Here is a 5439-nt window from a genome sequence, read left to right as displayed (position 1 = left end):
TGTGGGATCTTCCCGGACCGGGGCACGAACCCGCGTCCCCTGCATCGGCAGGCGGACTCTCAACCACCGCGCCACCAGGGAAGCCCCAGACAACTGATTTTTGACAAAGGCAATGCGGAGAAGAAAGGACAGACTTTTTCAACAAGTGGCGCTGGCACATTTACTTATTTTCATTGAAGTACAGTTGATTTACAATATTGTGTTAGTTTCAAGTGTACAACATAGTGATTCAGTTCCATATATATATATATATATATATATATATATATATGGAACTGAATATATATGTTTTCAGATTCTTTTCCATTATAAGTTATTATAAGATACTGAATATAGTTCCCTTTGTTATTTAGTAAATCCTTGTTGCTTATCTATTTTATGTATCTTAACAGATGTTAATCCCATACTCCTAATTTATCCCTCTCCCACTTCCTTTCCCCTTTGGTACCCATAGGTTTGAGTTTGTTGTCTAAGTCTATCAGTCTGTTTCTGTTTGTATATAGATTCATCTGTATCATTTTTTAGATTCCACATATAAATGACATCATATAATATTTGTCTTTCTCTGTCTGCTTACTTCACAGAATATGATATTCTCTAGGTCATCCATGTTGTTGCGAATGGCAACGTTTCATACTTTTTTATGGCTGAGTAATATTCCAGTGTGTGTGTGTGTGTGTGTGTGTGTGTGTGTGTGTGCGCGCGCGCACGCGCGCCACATCTTCTTAAACCAATAATCTGTTGATGGACACTGGTGGTTTCCATGTCTCGGCTACTGTACAGAGTGGTCCAATGGAGAGCATCCATCAAAAACCTCTCCACATACCCTTAAGAAAAGGAAAATTAGGAATGGCACAGAAAAAGGTTGAATGCAAGATCTCATGTCTAACTAACAACAGGACCCACAAAGGGTTTGTTTACTTCTGAAAAACTTTACCCCTCAGGAAGTAAGCTTGTCATTTTCCCTTATCAGTCCTGAAAGTGTATCACCTCAACTTCTATAGCAGTCATTCATTCATTAATTTTTCCATTAATTCAACATATATTGAGAGAGTACCTACTCTGCAGCAATGAACAGGATAGACAAGGTCCCTTGTCACCTTTGGGGAGAGAGAGACACAAAAGAACAATAAAGAAACAGCAATAAGAGCTATGCAGAGAATTAAAACTAGGACATGTGATAGTAACCACGTGATTACATTAGTCACTGTGGTCAGGAAATGCCCTTCTGAGGGGTGATGTTTATAGTTAAGTCTAAACAGCAAGGAATCAACTAGGGGAAAATATTCCAAGGCAAGTGAGTAGTTAGCCCTAAGACAGGAACAAGCTTACGAACTTTACCCTACACTACCATTTTTCTATGTTTCAACTATCTTCTGAAAATTCAACTGAATTTTCTAAGACCTAGAAGCTAGAGCAATGGCTATCAGACAATATCTACAACACTAAGTTACTGGTATACTAGAAAGAACTTGGGACTTAGAAGAACCATTGCTTCATTCTTTCAAGTAATATTTGAGCATTTGCCTGATAACAGAAACTATGCTTGACATAGACTATAACCACAAATAAGATATCAAATAAGCATTTAGAAACCTGTGGAATAAATGTTACAAAAGGAGCTAGAACTGAGTACCCTCGAGTACTCCAGGCATCCTGAGAGCAGGCACTCACTCAGGCTTGGGGCATGAGGGAAGACTTCCCAAAAGTGCTGTTCAAGCAAAGATGTAAAGACGAGGACTTAAATCAATGAGGAAAGGGTTGAAAGAGGAAAATAAAAGAGCATTACGTAGAAGGAGCATATGCATAGGCCCAAGGTGAGAAAGGGCACAGAGTAACAGAGGAATGTATGGCTAGAGTTACAGCATCAGGAGAGAAAGGGGGAAATGGAGCTGGATATGTTAGCAAGCACTGCGTTTTGAAAGCCTTGTACTTTAATATTTATCCTGAAAACAATGGGGAGCTTTTTAAGAGATTAAGTAGAGGAGTGATATGACCAGATTTACACTTTAGAAAGGTCCCTGGCTGTAATGGAAAGAATATTTGGAGGCAGGACTAGAAATAGGGTAATATTTGGGAGGCTGTTGCTGACATCTGGGGGAAAATGATGGCCTAAACTAAGACAGCAGGGAGGATGGAAAGACGGACTGAAAAGATATTTAGGAGACAGAACTGGCAGCATTTGGTAACATATTGGATATAGGAAGTGAATGAGATGAACCCCAGGTTTCAGGCATGAACAACTGGGTGGACAAGTAACGCACAAGATGAGGATCAGATTTTAGGGACAAAGGAAGTTAGAGACATAAAGAGTCTGAAATACCTTTGAGGTCTCCAAATAAAAGTATCAAAGGTCAGCTAGATACCTGGGTTTACAGCCCAAGAGAGAGGCCTGACGGGCAGGATTAGAAATGGGGACTCATTTAAGAGCCATCAACTCATTTGACTCTGGAGTCAAACAAAGCAACTATAAAAAGATATCTTTGAGACAATCATAGAAATTTAGGAAGTAACAGATATTAAGTTATTATTGTTAATTCTGCTTAGGTATAAAATGGCATGGTGGTTATGATTTTTAAAAGCCTTTATGAAATGGATGTGAAGTATTTACAAGTGAAATGATAAGATGTACAAAATGTCAGTAATTGTTGCAGCTGAGTAATGGGTCTATGGGCATTAATTAAACTATTATCTCTACTTCTATGTTTGAAAACATCTGTAATAGTTTAAAAAAAATTTTAAAGTCATCTACCTACAGTGGAAACAGTAAGAAATAGATAAAACTGCTCCAGGATGAGAAGAAAAGGGAAGAAAAAGGACAGTGGGGTGTGTGGAAGCTGGAATTCTGAGGATCTCATTATTTAAGGAAAAAGCAAAGGAAAAGGAGTTGCTGAAGAGACCTGAAGACTGATAGAGAGGCAGGAGAAAATCCAAAGATGGTAATGTCCCCAAAGCCAAGGGAAGAGTTGTGAGAAGGCAGGAATAACCAATAGTGTCAAATAGCACAGAGGACTCAAGTAAAAGGAAGACTGGAAAGTACTCGTGCACTTAGCAACCAGAAGGTTGCAATGCCCTTTACCAAGTCAGTCCAGTACAGTGGTGGACACCAATGTTGGATTTCAGTGAACTGAAGAATGAATGGGACATGAGGAAATGGGAAAAGGGTTACAGATCACTCTCAAGCAGCTGAGCTCTGAAGGGGGAAAAAAAAGGGTTATAGCTAAAACCCTTTGGGACTGAGAAAGGGATTTTTGGTCTTAAGATGGAAAAGACTTGAGCCTGATTAAGGAAAGAAGGGGTGGCCTCAGTCACTTACTAATCATGACCTTGTATAGGTCACATTTGTAAAATGGGATAATAAATAGGACAACCCTTCAGGATTCAAACAAGATAATATAAGTGAAGGTCTTCAGTAAACTGTCAGGTGTTATATACATTACTATTATGAAGTAGGTAAATGATTACTATCAAATTTGTAAAGTCTAAGCAGCCTTACCATTCTGCTTGTTTCCTCTCCATAAGCAAAGAACATTATATCTTCACCAGTATAGAGGAAAAGAGAGAGATCAGAGCGAAACAGCTAGTGAGGATAATCAGGAAATAATAGATGCCATTTTTCTGTTGGGCATGGATGAGGTTAGTGATTTATTCTGCAAAGCAAATGAATCAGCAACCATTTTCTATTAATGGTAAACAGGAAAAATATTTAAAGCCTAGCAATATGTAGCCAACAGACTGTACATATTAACAAAGGCAAACATAATAATAAAGGAAGTAGAGTTCTACAAAAATTAAATAATGAAAATGGTATTCAGAAACCCATTAGCAAGGAACTATGATGCTAGGAAAAGTAGCACTTTCAGTGTAAGCAAAGACCTTTGCTTTTAAAATCCTTAATGAAGATGAGTCCAAAAAACAGTACTAAAAGCTATGGGAAAGTCTTGAAAATCAAACTGCAAAAAAAAAAAAAAAAATACAGGCTGCTGAGCTGATGCCCATAATGGACCCTGAAGTCAACACCACACGTGTTAGTTAAATGGCTGCAAACCACCACTAAATGGATACATGAAGTACATTCTGTGTGTCTATTCTGTCTTTTCTTCTTCTTCTTGTTGTTTAAATCAAAGCCTATTGCTAGAACTAAGGAATTTCAAAATTTCACATTCTGGTTTAAAACTGCAGCCATTGGGGCTTCCCTGGGGGCACAGTGGTTGAGAGTCCGCCTGCCGATGCAGGGGACACGGGGTCGTGCCCCGGTCCGGGAGGATCCCACATGCCGCGGAGCGGCTGGGCCCGTGAGCCATGGCTGCTGAGCCTGCGCGTCCGGAGTCCGTGCTCTGCAGCGGGAGAGGCCACAACAGTGAGAGGCCCGCGTACCGCTAAAAAAAAAAACAAAAAACTGCAGCCATTGGAGATTTTCTCTGAGCTCCCTATTGACTCTTGCTCTATGCTTTTCTCCTCCTCCATATGCCTTTCTCTTCTTTCTTACTCTTTTTTTTCCCTCACCTTCTGTATCCCCAGCAAAATTACTGCCAAAATTTAACTAATTTCAGTCATTTAATTTTTTATCATGAGTTTTAAGTCCCCTTTTCCAAGAGGCATTTATACTTTCAAAGCTATCTCTAATAGTGAAAAGGAAGTCTCCATATTCTGGCAAGCAAATGAGAGACGTATTCTCTTTGTGGGAGGGAATGGGCAGCTCAAGTCCTTGACATCAGGTCCCACTAGCTGCAGCAACCTGAGTGGATGCAAGAGTTTGGTGTGGAAGTGAAGTTCCCCTCTTGGCTCTCAGCTCACTACCCCCGATTTACTGAAATTGAGCATCAGATCCTTTCTTCCTTTTTTTTTTTTTTTTCCGGTACACGGGCCTCTCACTGTTGTGGCCTCTCCTGTTGCAGAGCACAGGCTCCGGATGCACAGGCTCAGCGGCCATGGCTCACGGGCCCAGCCGCTCCGCGGCATGTGGGATCCTCCCAGACCGGGGCACGAACCCGTGTCCCCTGCATCGGCAGGCAGACTCTCAACCACTGCGCCACCAGGGAAGCCCCCAGATCCTTTCTTTTTTATGCTAAGGTCCTCCATGCTGCCAGAAAACCACTGGAGTTGTCCTGAGGTCTAGAAACCTCTTGTCAATCCTACTGTCGTACATGTCATTGCAAATGTATTTGAGCTAACAGGGAACATCTAATAGTACATAAATTCAAATCCCTCCTGTTTTTCTTGTGAAAGATAATAATTTGTTAGCTTAAATAAGAGGCAGGCCCTTTCTGAGAACTATCATTCTGTGAAATTAACACCTAAGATCTTTTTCCTGGTAAGAAGTTTGCAATTAATAGTTAACTATGAATATCAAGCTAGGATTTCTTACTTTCAACTAATCATGACTACAATAAATGAAGAAAGCTTTAGCTCAAATACACAGCTGATTTTACCTAACAA

This window comes from Lipotes vexillifer, unplaced genomic scaffold (assembly GCF_000442215.2).
Source record: "Lipotes vexillifer unplaced genomic scaffold, Lipotes_vexillifer_v1.1 scaffold240, whole genome shotgun sequence".
Classification (NCBI taxonomy): Eukaryota; Metazoa; Chordata; class Mammalia; order Artiodactyla; family Lipotidae; genus Lipotes; species Lipotes vexillifer.
Note: the sequence above shows the minus strand (reverse complement) of the source record.